Source organism: Anabrus simplex, chromosome 10 (genome assembly GCF_040414725.1).
Source record: "Anabrus simplex isolate iqAnaSimp1 chromosome 10, ASM4041472v1, whole genome shotgun sequence".
Taxonomy (NCBI): Eukaryota; Metazoa; Arthropoda; class Insecta; order Orthoptera; family Tettigoniidae; genus Anabrus; species Anabrus simplex.
Genome location: NC_090274.1, coordinates 35,677,847 through 35,691,998, shown reverse-complemented (window position 1 = coordinate 35,691,998; position 14,152 = coordinate 35,677,847). Strand labels below are relative to the sequence as shown.

The following is a 14,152-nucleotide window of genomic DNA, read 5'->3' as shown; positions in this document are numbered from 1 at the left end:
TGCGCAGTAGGAGGCCCAGTATGAGTAAGCTGTGAGGGGTGTCAGATGATTTGGACGCAACCACAACACAAAGAATTGCTTTCCATCTTGAACACAATTAGGCTTAGACCAATTTATCTGGCAAGAAAATTCCCCTATCCATCACATCAAGGTTGAGTGCTACAAGAACTTGCATAGCTACACACCACTGTTTTCAATTATTTATTAAGAAATTTTGAGGAGAGTTTTCAAGTAGCTTTTCATGAACACATCTTTTACATCAAAAGATAAAAACGAAATGTTGTCTGGCCTCTGGAGAGGCCTGGTGCAGGTCTTTTGATTTGATACCCGTAGGCAACCTGCATGTTGTGATGAGGATGAAATGATGATGAAGATTTCACATACACCCAATCCCCGTGCCAAGAGAATCAACCAATTCCCGACCCTGCCAGGAATCGAACCCGGGACCCCTGTGACCCTAGGCCAGCACGCTAACCATTTAGCCATGGAGCTGGACACATCAGGCGGTGCCAAACAATGACAACGAAGAGAAAAACATTGACTCTTTAGACATTTAAACCTTTTATTTAGTCAAGGACAAGTTGTTTTTACCTATGGTATTTTAACTATCATTCAAGATCATGGCTGAAGATGTTTTCCATGGAAAACTAAACATGTATCAACAAAAAAAGTGTTTTAAATAAATTAATGTTACTGTAATCTAAGAAAATTGTAAGATTTTAAAGTGGTGGAAAGGTGGAACTTCCCAAACGTACAAGTTGAAATTTGTTATATGGTATGTAGAATGATAAATTCTAAGTTCCCATGGAGGGAATTAGATATTTTTCCACCAATAGAGCATATCAAAAATTAGATCAACAATTAGAAGTATGGCCATACTTCTAATTGTTGATCTAATTAATGTAGAATGATCTCGGAGAGATTGGCATCTCAGAAAATATCAATGACAGGGAATGAATTTAAATGGATAGATTGTCAAATAGCTCTCTGGGATTCAAGTGGAATCAGAGCTCGAAGACAGAAGAGGCCTCCGCCGGAAGAGCAAAAGAAGGCACTGATCGATGGAGAGATAATGGCAGGCTGGAAGACTAACAAGATCTGGACTCTTGATAATGAGATTGGCTGTTGACATGCAGTCCACAGAGGCTCAGCTCGAAAGTTAAAGAAAATAATGCAAAGCAAATCAAATCAAACATTTCTGCCTTTGGCTGGTGAGCGCTACAAAAACATACAAATTTTCAAATCAAAATAATTTCTAGACAACACATGCAACAACAATGTTCGATATCTCACTGTAAAGAGAAATGACAAATGTATCTAGCAACAAGAGTCTGACCTCGATACGACATCAGGTGATGCAATAGTGCTGCCATCTTGAAGTACAAAAAATCACCATGCTGCTCGGCTAACAATTAGTGTAGCACTGGGCTCCAGCATGGTAGCACCTCGTGTGAGGTCTCATTTCATTCATCTCGGTAGGCTCTACATGTATACAACAAAAATAATTCAAACAGTGAACATCTGAGCAAATTGTGATGAAAAAAAAAAAGTAAATTTTGTAAATTCTCATGACATGAGACTTCAAAATTACTGAAAATGTATTCGAGAGGATAGAACGGCTTGTCAGAACTCCAAAATAACCATGTCAAGCGTCAAAAGGAGTACTGGGAGCGCCTCAAAGTTCAAGTGCACCTACTGCCCTAGTGGATGAAAATGGTTCTGAACATGAGAAGTGTAAATTTGTTTAGAATTAAGAAATTAAATTCTAGCAATAAAATTATGTCCTGCTGGTGTAAGTCAGAGTGTTATTACCAGTACAATCATTCTTCCCCAACAACTGCATTTCAAAGGGAAAAATTTAGGAAAACGTTACGCCTCCCCCCCCCCCCCCAAACCCGCACGATCATTTCTTCAAGCACAGATAAATATATAATTAAGTTGATACAATCGAATAATATACTGAATGTAAAGAATGCTGGTTTCTTTATTTTTCCTCAAACATTCCAAATGGGCGTAATATTTGCCTATTGTTAGTAACAAGCAACTTCTCAATAAGTTAACAATCTAGTGTTAATCAAACTATCCTTCGAAGACACAAAATAACTTGCCAATTGTCTTTGGTAGTACTGTATTTCGACTTTAAGGCTTATTAAGTCTTAGTATTTTACCCCTAGAATACGGAAGACTGCAGTAAGAATAATCAAATTCTACTACGGCATGATCACCGATTCTATCAAAACGAAATTGCCGGGCTACAATCTGTTGGTAGTTGAACAACACAGGCCCAGAGGTCATTGGCCCCGCAAGTTCTAACGTACTTCAACCTATACTTTTCATCACCTTCTAATATTTATTAATTTACTCAAGTACCATAATCCATTATAGCAAGTATGTTCCCTTTAAACCGTAGTACACTAACTGAAAACTGATCGTAGGAACTGAAAAAACGATTACACGAAGGAATCTTTATTATTATTACTTCTTTCAGTTTCAATGTATAATATTCTGTGCGATTCTGTGATTCGTTACAATCGAGAAAACACAAACTATAATTATTTTTTTTAAAAAGCTGCACTTTTGACCTTATACCCGTCGATCCACCCTAATGAAGAACAGGGTAATGTTGTTTACATAACATTCTGAGAATCGTCCGACAAGACATTTTGACAGCGAGTTTATTAGACTCGTAGATTACGAAAGGGCCGTCAATATAACTATTAGGTAATGTAAAAGTATCGTCGCATAGCGAAGGAATATTCTTAAATTCCTAGTTCAGTTTCCCTTTCTCTGTTTTGATTGTGTACCGGTGGTAGAAGTTGGTTAGGATGCTTTTATTATCCTTCCCTCCCAACAAATAAATTGTAACTACAAGGGTTTCTTTCTATCTGAGGCACCTTTCAATTATAAGCAGTAGACTCAAGTACAGGTTCAAAAATAAAGGAAAATATTACTTACCTCTCTGATACACTTCAACCCCGCTCAACCCGACGCTATCGGCCTGCTATTGACTGATGTGTCATTGTCGTCGGGTTGTCGTCATTGTGTCAGGAAGGAATAGCATAACTGCTATTTTCTGAAGCTGTTACTTTGGGTGCTACATCGCCTACATCCGAGTAGCAGTTACAACCTGAGACGAAACTGGGAATTGTCTGCTTGCTTCTGACGGAAGACGGAAGTAAGATGTTTGTGAGATAATGAGATATTCTTCAGTGTGCTAGGAAATATGGAAACATGTGGAAAGGAACTATACTGTTAGCATATATCTTGGCCCTTGCGAAGACGACGACATATTTAAAAATGAGATACCGGTATGCTCGTTATCGCGAATTACAAGACATAAGGTCTCTGCTAACGACATGTATCCGTTTGATATCGTGAACGCCTTTTTAATGTGTAGTTTTAGTTTCACTTCCTAAACATTAACCCTACCACATCCAGCTTGCTAAGTACTTACTGTAGTTCCTTACTTCTAGAGCAGAGTGTTCTCAACAGTGGAACTTATCAACATACCTGGGAACGACTACAACCGGGAAACGGAACGCCTTAGTAGCAGTGACTTCAACTGAAAGATTGGTGGTGGTGATTATTGTTTTAAGAGGAACCATACATAACACTAATCCGAGAGAAGAAATTAAAGGGGTCCGACACAATTGAGAATACAAAGCTACCTAGCGTCCTAGGTAGAGAAATGATATTGCCGCCCCTTATTTTGACATCTGTATGTACCTCAGAAACAGGTTCCGTTCCAAGAAGGACATTCCAGGAATAATTAATGAACAAGGGGAGTGTGTATGTGAGGATCTTCAAAAGGCAGAAGTATTCAGTCAGCAGTATGTAAAGATTGTTGGTTACAAGGATAATGTCGAGATAGAGGAAGAGACTAAGGCCAAAGAAGTAATAAAATTTACATATGATAACAATGACATTTACAATAAGATACAAAAGTTGAAAACTAGAAAAGCAGCTGGAATTGATCAGATTTCTGGGGATATACTAAAGACAATGGGTTGGAATGTAGTACCATATCTGAAGTACTTATTTGATTATTGTTTGGTCGAAGGAGCTATACCAGATGAATGGAGAGTTGCCATAGTAGCCCCTGTGTATAAAGGAAAGGGTGATAGACATAAAGCTGAAAATTACAGGCCAGTAAGTTTGACATGCATTGTATGTAAGCTTTGGGAAGGCATTCTTTCTGATTATATTAGACATGTTTGTGAAATTAATAACTGGTTCGATAGAAGGCAATTCGGTTTTAGGAAAGGTTATTCCACTGAAGCTCAACTTGTAGGATTCCAGCAAGATATAGCAGATATCTTGGATTCTGGAGGTCAAATGGACTGTATCGCGATTGACATGTCTAAAGCATTTGATAGGGTGGATCATGGGAGACTACTGGCAAAAATGAGTGCAATTGGACTAGACAAAAGAGTGACTGAATGGGTTGCTATATTTCTAGAAAATAGATCTCAGAGAGTTAGAGTAGGTGAAGCTTTGTCTGACCCTGTAATAGTTGAGAGGGGAGTTCCTCAGGGCAGTGTTATCGGACCTTTATGTTTTCTTATATATATAAATGATATGAGTAAAGGAGTGGAATCGGAGGTAAGGCTTTTTGCGGATGATGTTATTCTCTATAGAGTGATAAATAAGTTACAAGATTGTGAGCAACTGCAACGTGACCTCGAAAATGTTGTGAGATGGACAGCAGGCAATGGTATGTTGATAAACGGGGCTAAAAGTCAGGTTGTGAGTTTCACAAATAGGAAAAGTCCTCTCAGTTTTAATTACTGCGTTGATGGGGTGAAAGTTCCTTTTGGGGATCATTGTAAGTATCTAGGTGTTAATATAAGGAAAGATCTTCACTGGGGTAATCACATAAATGGGATTGTAAATAAAGGGTACCGATCTCTACACATGGTTATGAGGGTGTTTATGGGTTGTAGTAAGGATGTAAAGGAGAGTGCATATAAGTCTCTGGTAAGACCCCAACTAGAGTATGGTTCCAGTGTATGGGACCCTCACCAGGATTACCTGATTCAAGAACTGGAAAAAATCCAAAGAAAAGCAGCTCGATTTGTTCTGGGTGATTTCCGACAAAAGAGTAGCGTTACAAAAATGTTGCAATGTTTGGGTTGGGAAGAATTGAGAGAAAGAAGAAGAGCTACTCGACTAAGTGGTATGTTCCGAGCTGTCAGCGGAGAGATGGCGTGGAATGACATTAGTACACATCAAAGAAAAGTACAATAAGTTCCACCTTTTCAATACATTATATTATGTGACAGTTTTACGTTACAGTTAAACCTTCACATTTTTATACACTCGGGACCGGTTTCGACAGTGTACCTGTCATCATCAGCCAAGAACAATTAATCGAGGACAATAAACCTTACAATACTTCAGGTATGATATAACAGTGAATAAAATTATACATTATCTATCTACAAAAAGGTGTGAACATGTCCAGGTAAAAAATCACGATTTAAGAAAAATCATAGTCCTGTAGGGTGTACACTTATAAAATTTCTAATTAAAATAACGTGTTAAAAACCTGCTGTTATATTATAGCTATAGCAGAGATGTTTATAGGTGTAAATCTATGGAGTTTTGGCACTCAAGACATATAGCTATGTTTGACAAGTTAAAGTGTTCAAACATTTAGTTAAATGGTGTTCCACTTAGAATATGTGATACAGTTCAGCTGAGGTTATAGTAATATGTTTGTAGGCTTAGTTTGGTATTTTTAACACTCGGGACATATAGCCATGTGTGACAAGTTAAAAGTTGATAAAACATTTAGTTAATGGTGTTCCACTTAAAATATATGGTAAAGTTCAGCTGAAGCTACAACTTGGACTTGAGGAGCAGATAATTATGTAAAATATCAATATAAGTAGAAATGAACAATTTGAATGGGTCACTGCTTGTTGATGTAGATGATCAGCAAGTCCTATTAAACAATTATACATGTCGACATGTGGTTGTATATCATCTTGCTGAGAAGTAACAAAGGTCCTGGCTAAAATGGTGCTTGTAGATCTTATGTTGTAGGTTGTGATTACATAAATTGACTAGAAGGGATCCTGATCCAAGTCGGAACCTCAGGTGCCAAGTTGATGGTAGACGGAACGTAGTGGAACTCTCACATAATATAATGTATTGAAAAGGTGGAACTTATTGTACTTTTCTTTGATGTGAATTCTGCTTCAATACGGAACCTAAATATGAAGTTCTTAACTTTAAATGACATTAGTAGACGAATAGGTTTGAATGGCGTTTATAAAAGTAGGAAAGATCACGATATGAAGATAAAGCTGGAATTCAAGAAGACAAACTGGGGCAAATATTCATTTATAGGAAGGGGAGTTAGGGATTGGAATAACTTACCAAGGGAGATGTTCAATAAATTTCCAATTTCCTTGAAATCATTTCGGAAAAGGCTAGGAAAGCAACAGATAGGGACTCTGCCACCTGGGCGACTGCCCTAAATGCAGATCAGTATTGATTGATTGATCATCATCATCGTCGATTTTCCGCTCCAGCAAGCAGAGTGCGGGTGTTTACAAGCCTCTTCCAGTTCGTCCTGTCCATCCACAACTGATGTTTTACCTTTTGCTGTCAGTTTACATCACGTTTGGCAAGGTCTTTGAAAATTTGATTCTCCCAACTATCACGAGGCCTCCCTTTGGGCCTCTTTCACCAACAATATTCCTTTCATAGTATGCTTTTGGGGTCCTAATTGGAGCCATTCTTCTCATATGTCCATACCATCGTATTCTGCTTAATTCTAAGGTTTTCAACAGGCTCCTGTCCAATCCAAGTTGTTGCCAAATACTTTCATTCCATTTTGTCTCTCCTTGTCTTTTGGAGACATGACTGAAGAAACTTCATTTCAGTGGGCTGTAGGCGACTTTGTGCAGATCTAGTCAACATTGCTGCTTCCAGTCCGTATGTTAGAATTAGTAAAAGATATGTTTTGTACAGCGTGAGCTTGCAAGCTTCGGGAAATGAATTATCCCAAAGTAATTGATGAACGAAGTGGTAGAATTTTTATGCAGCTTGTATTTTATTACCTATTTCGTGGTTTATGGTACTGTCAGAAGAAACAAAGCTCCCTAAGTATTTGAAGTTATTGATTGTCTACTTCTTCATTTTGCACTCACAGGTGAACTGCTTCAGGATAGACTCATCACTAAACCGATGGTTTTAGTTTGGCTGATGACCATCCCCATTCGTTCAAATTTTTCTTGCCAGAAATCTAGTTTAGCTTGAACTTCTGTTTCTGTCTCACCCCATAGCAAAACATCATCAGCAAATACAAGTGCATTTGTTGTCTGATCCTTCATTTTCACTGCTTTCATAACCTCATCCATTATAGGAATGAAGAGAAGTAGTGATAGACAACTTCCTTGTTGGACTCCGCTCTTGGTTGTGCTTACGTGGTACATGATCATATGCCTTCTTAATTCTATTCTTTTCCCAGTATTTTTCAAAGAGCATTCTTGTCAAAAAATGAAGTCTAGCGTTGATCTGTTCGCTCGAAATCCATGTTGTTCTTCCTCAAGTTTAGGTTCAACAAATTTTCTGATTTTTCTTTCCAGGATGGTCTCACATATTTTTAACTCATGAGATAGAAGGGTTACACTTCTATAGTTGTTACACTTTTTTTGGACACCTTTTTTTAAATAGTGGAATAATCACTCCTTGCCTCCAGTCACTGGGGCTTTCATTTTCTTCCCAAATACAACCATTGTACTCCAGGTTCTCCAAGTGCTTTGAACATGTCCACACTGAGCTCATCCAATCCTGCAGCCTTTTTTTTTTTTTACATATTGCTGTCTCCAATTCCAGCCAGGTCAAACTTTCTACACCAGTATTCGGGAGATATAACTGCATAGCCTTTGGTGATGCTATTTGAGGATCCAACCAGCCTCTGGGCTGATGACCTAACAGACAGACATTTGGGAGATAGTGGGTTCGAACCGCAATATCGGCAGCCCTGAAGATGGTTTTCCGTGGTTTCCCATTTTCACACCAGGCAAATGCTGGGGCTGTACCTTAAACAAGGCCACGGCTGCTTCCTTCCCAGTCCTACCCCTTTCCTGTCCTATCGTCGCAATAAGACCTATCTGTGTCGGTGCGACGTAAAGCCAATAGCAAAAAAAAAAAAAAAAATTCTACATTATAATTTATAGGGTATAGAGGGTCATCATGTGTGTCGTCAGTTGTATTACAGTTCAGTAAGTGATTGAAATATCTACTGAATTCCTGTAATATTTCATTTTCATTTCTAATTACCTCTCCGTTTGGAAGCTCTACTGTGTTGATAGTACTATTATCATTTCCTTTGTTTTTAACAATGCTATACAGGAGCTTCTTATGTTTGTCTTGCCCTATTCTATTGGCAAGATCTTCTTTGCATTTCCATTTCTCAATGTCAGCTATTCGTTTGACCTATAATCTTTTGTCTCTATCCTCTATTGCACTTGGATTTCCTCACACTCTGGCATGGTACAAAGCTCTTCTTGCACCATTTCTAGCTTTGACAGCAGCTTTTACATCCTCATTCCACCATGCTGTTTCTTTGGATTTTCTTATTTGGCTTTGCCTTCCACATACTCTCTCAGCTGTCTTCACCAATACTCTCCTTAGGTTATCCCATTCCTCATTTGCATATCTCAGATCTTCTTTTGGTAACATCTTCCAAATATTTTCTCGAAACATTTCCTTCACCCTTGGTTCAGAAAGTCTCCAAGTCTTTATTTTTGATGTTCTTTTGTTGTAGACTTTAGGAGGTCTTCTTTTTGTGATATCTGCAACCAACAGCCTGTGGTCTCCATCCAAATTTTCACTAGGAATTACTTTGACATTTTACAATCTTCCACACTTCTTGGTCGGCGAGTATATAATCAGTCACAGTTCCATATTGTTCATCCCAACTATATCTTGTGATCTTATGTGTGTCCCTTTTCTTGAACCAAGTGTTACTCACAACCGTATTGTTCCTCATACAAAGATCTAGAACATGTTCGGCCTCTGTCATCCTATTTGCCATTCCATGAGGACCCAGGGAAGATTCATAGCCCAGTCTGCCTGATCCAACCTGAGTATTAAAATCTCCCATTACTACCAAATTTTCACAATCCATATATTCTTCCAAGTTGGACAGGAAGGCTTCTTTTTCTTAATTTGAACATCCTGATTGTCGAGCATAGACCTGGATTGTATGATATTTGTCTCCATTCCAATTTACTGACACTTTAATTATTTAATCACTGACAAATTCAATCTGGCTACAAACATCAAATCTCCATTTCTTGACTCCAAGTTATTTCCAGACCAGTATAGTTTATAGTCTAGACGGAGGTGTCTTATTCCTGTTGCCTTTCATTTCGTTTCACTCATTCCCATGATTCCATCATATCAACTATTTCTTCAGTTTTATTTGTCAGTGTTAGAATATTCAAGGTTCCAATCCGGCAACTGGGTCTTGATTTAGGTTTCATAGCTGGTGAAGCATCAGGCTGTAAGCTGTCATACGCACCTAGCTGCTGTTGTTGTTGTCTTGAGTTCTTCGATCCAAGGCTCGTATTTGTCTTGAAAGTGATTGCAACTACACTCCAATTGTGTTAATGTTAGAGAACATTTTCTGTCACGGTTATCTCCCTCAGCCTTTAGCAGTCCCTTGCCACACCATAGCCACGTAGCTGAATAATAATAAACCGAGCTCGATAGCTGCAGTCGCTTAACTCTTTCGCTGCGCTATTGTTCAACAGAACACTTACCGAAAAATGTAATTTTTTTCGTATTTTCGAAATGAAATGAAACTTTATTTTTTTAAAGGTTAGTGACATTCAACACCATTGCACCATTTTTAACTCAACTTTGGTAAACTAGCAGTGACATTTGACCTTGAAACACACATTATCGTGATCCATCTCCGAACATGGAACTGGACACATTGCAGGCTATCCCGGACAATTTTTACCAAAAAAAACCTGTCTGTTTTCTCTTGTACAGTCTCTTTCCTTTCTTTGAACATTTTAAAGGTAATATGGAGCAAATAACACAATTAGGTTTGTGACTCTTGTCCTGCTGCTCCCCAAGAAAGTGCCTCTCCGCCAGGCGCTTGAGATATGTAATCAGAATGTCTTCTTCACTGCGCTGATACTCTCGTAGAAATCCCTTTATGACAGAATTTCTGAAGTCAGGAGCACTAACGGCCCTTTTTTGAAGCTTATTGTACAATATTCTTCCATTCATTAGTGCAGTTTCAATGTCATCACTAATATCCCGCTAGTCCGATACAAAATGAAGATCTTCCTCATTGGCACTTTCTACCGAACAATCACTGTGCACATCATCACTTGTTTCATTGTCCAAATTTACTGAACAGTCTGAATAAGAATCGGCCACTAAAAGATTGAAGATGTCTTCACTGTCATTACTAATGTTGTTCCACGCGCTCATAGCTGCTGAGTGAAGCCTGCTATCGGCCAGACAGCTGACAGGAATGTTGGCGGGTGGGCGGGTGAAAGATAACAAATAAACATAGGTCCAGTATTAGCGGCAATATTTTCAAACAATGCTTAGTACATAGTCAATACATTACTATAGATGTTTGTATTATTAAATGCGCCTTTATTAAAGAAGCACGCGGAAACTATAGCAGGAACATACCAAGTCGACGAAAGTCGATTACCGCAGCGAATGCTATAGGGAAGTAAGTCGACAAAAGTCGACCTCCGCAGCGAAAGAGTTAAGTGTGGCCAGTATCCAGTATTCGGTAGATAGTAGATTCGAACCCCACTGTCGGCAGCCCTGAAAATGGTTTTCTGTGGTTTCCCGTTTTCACAACAGGCAAATGCTGGGGCTGTACCTTAATTAAGGCCACGGCTGCTTCCTTCCCACTCCCAGCCCTTCCCTGTCCCATCATCGCCATAAGACCTATCTGTGTCGGTGCGACGTAAAGCAACTAGCAAAAAAAAAAAAAAAAAAAGAATAATAATAATAAGAAGAAAAGGAGGTCCTGTACGGAAGAGCAGAAGAAGGAAGTTGGAGAAAGGATGAAAAGATACTGAGAGAGAGTGAAGGCAGAGAGGGTTAAAAATACTGCAAAGATTGTCAAACGTGGTCTATAGACGGCAATACAAAAATTAAAATATATATATACCAATGATAATAATAATAAACCGGGCTGGGGCTGAGTAGCTCGGATAGTGGAGCTCCAGCCTTCTGAGGCCAACTTGTCAGGTTGGATCCTGACTCAGTCCGGTGGTATTTGAAGGTGCTCAAATACGTCAGTCTCATGTGGGCACATTTACTGGCGCGTAAAAGAACTACTGCAAACATGAACAGCATCACTCTCTCTCCATCTCTTCTCATTATTATTATTATCATTATTATTACTATTATTATTTGATAATTTGATGAATATTATTAACAAGTGCAGAAACATTTATATACTTGGGGACAAAACATGACGACCTCACCTCACACCACTTCTCTCCAGCGGTGCCCAGTGTCTATTAGTGGCTTATATATCTACTGAAGCCGGAGTTGCCAAATCATCTACTGTACTCCACACGAAGAAAGGGTAAAGACTGAAGAGAGTGTGGAAGAAAGTGGTTTGGCACCCTCTCCACACCAAACAAGGATCATTTAGAACTCGTTAACTTAGCAGGGTGCAAGGTGTGATTGACTGCTGGCTTCCAGCTCGCCTCCAGGAACTGAGGCTGTCATGTTTTGCCCCAACTATATTAAAATTTAGTGTACACCTTCCTAATATTATTTGAAATGCTTGAACTTAAATTAATGAAGTGTTTTTGTTGTGCTTCCTCTCTCCTCACTAGTCCAGCTAGGAGTACGTAGAACCAAATTATACATTAACCCTCCAGAACACGTGCACGGTGGAAAGGATCACAATTTACGTTTTGCAGTATAATGAAGGTAGCATTTCTTTTAATCATATTAATGTTTTATTTTGTTTGTTTCTACATTTAATTCCTTGGAAGTAAGATACGTAGCCATTTATTTATTATATTTTTACATATAATTAATCACCAATGAAACACTAATATCACAAAAGTTATCACATCTGTAGTTAAAGGTATACACAGTAGAACCCCGTTCATCCAAAATAAAGTGGATTTTTTCGGATGACACATGGTAAATATTTTCGGAAGTTAAATATCGAAATAAAAATGCATACAGTCTGTTAAGCAAAAGTGCATACCGTATATTAACATTAAAATGTTTACATAATGTCACTCATTGTATAAAATCAGTGATTTTCTTCTGAATTTTCTTGGTGCAGCGCTGTCATGCAGCTGTGTCGCGCCACCGTTTAATCAACAATACATCAGCTGGTGTAGATTCAATGCTTTGTTCAACAAAGCACAAAGCGATCTCAAATAATGAAACAATTATTTTGTTACTACTGAACTGAATAATGTATACAGTAATTTTATTACAGTGTTAGACTATACGATCATTTGCCCCTAGCTCCTTAATGACAATATTTTGTTGCTTTCTTGTAAAATAAGAAAAGTGACTTACGATATGACATATATAATTATATAATTGTTCTCAGGTACAGAAACAAAATATAATTCATAAAAGGAAACACCATAAAGGGTCTACATATGCTGAGTAACAACGTATGTATACGAAGATAACTTAAATGGCACTAGAAATAATTAATAAAATAATGACATTATAATTATTCACAAAATGAGCACATTCTTGTTTTATTATGTCCACAACATCTCTTCAATTCCACTGAGTCCTCTGTCATCACTTCTGTCGTCCTCACCGAATGACATGTCGTCGGCTCCCAGCTGGATCGCAAAGGACTCCATAATGTCTTCAAAATATTCCCATCCCTTATGTTCCAGTCTTCATCGGATATTGACGCGAATTTCTGTCTAGTGAGTTTCTCTATGTCGTCAATAGTGAAGGTGACGTCGTAAGAAGCTACCCAGTTCTTCACTTTTGCCCACATTATTTCAGTACTGTTTAATTCAGGGTGATATGGGGGCAGTCAAATTACCGAGTGTCCGTACTGTTCCATGAGTTCATCTAGGACGTAGGTTTTGTGTGCCGGCTTGTGCAATTTGATAAGCTCATAAAGCTCGTGTTTGTACATCATCTCACGGTGTGGAATGTTCCTATTCACTAGCCAGGAGATCATCGTCACTTCACGTGAGCTGGAGGTTGGAGCACGATCTACTTCCTTGTTGTGATATGACGAGAACACTGCAAAGTGGAAGATATCTTTCATATCTTTCATTCTCTTAAAAAAAAGTCACTATTCATGTCATCGTGGTAGTCGCCACTCTTGCTGTCAGACTTCCAGATTAGCAGACAGTTCTTGATGAAACACATTTCACCGCCAGCATGTACAACTATCCTCCGCCCGACACTGGGCATTTTTGTAATAAACAAACCTTTTGTATTTTATGTCATGTTTTTCCATTAGGATGTGCTTGTTAGTGTTAGTTTTTTCTGATGATATCCTAATGATCGAAGAATTCGCTTGGTCTTTACCTAACTTTGCAAGAATTTTTGAAATTGTAGGTAAACATTTTTCATCTAAATAAAAATTGCTAACAATACAACGTACGGCACCTTCGTCAAAGTCATCCAATCCAGTAATATTCTTTGTGTGCATTCTGTTTTTTGTTTGGTGTTTCAAACAGACTATCCATAGGTTTTCCTAATTCTTTTGTTTTTCGCTCTTAATCCGTACCAAAGAACTTTCTGACACTCCAACAGCTGCTGCTACTCTTTCCTGCACCTTTTTACAATCAATCATGAACTTTTCTTCCATTGCCTCCCTTTCCATAAAGTCTATAACATTCAAGATTGCTGCACGAGTCTGACTCTTTAGCACCTTACGATGCACGCTACTTTTAACGCCTTCGATACTGTCACAGATAGGCCTAACGTACACCACCACTAACCACAGTTACTACTCAACAGGAAATTAGAAAGCAGAGTGTGGCAGCTGAGTGTAAACTTATACACTGAACTGTCCTTGTAGCAGGAGCTCTGTTAGGAGGGGATACGCTACGCGAGACAGTCCAAAGTGCTCATGCGCTCCCAGATGTCTTCCTAGCTGGCCCGATCTCTACATCATCTAAGTTTATTTAAT

The 14,152-nt window shown here is 38.6% G+C and overlaps 2 protein-coding genes across 4 annotated transcripts in view; one reads left to right on the top strand and one right to left on the bottom strand.

The window, feature by feature from the left end:
• The window catches only part of LOC136881787 (uncharacterized), a 38,412-nt gene extending 36,009 nt beyond the window's left edge, over window positions 1–2,403 (bottom strand). The window contains exon 1 of the mRNA XM_067154224.2: window positions 2,371–2,403. The gene's annotated coding sequence lies outside the window, so the exon portion shown is untranslated. The remainder of the gene's footprint in view (window positions 1–2,370) is intronic.
• The window catches only part of LOC136881759 (alpha-tocopherol transfer protein-like), a 212,260-nt gene that overhangs the window by 57,274 nt on the left and 140,834 nt on the right, over window positions 1–14,152 (top strand). The gene's annotated exons all lie outside the window — the stretch shown is intronic.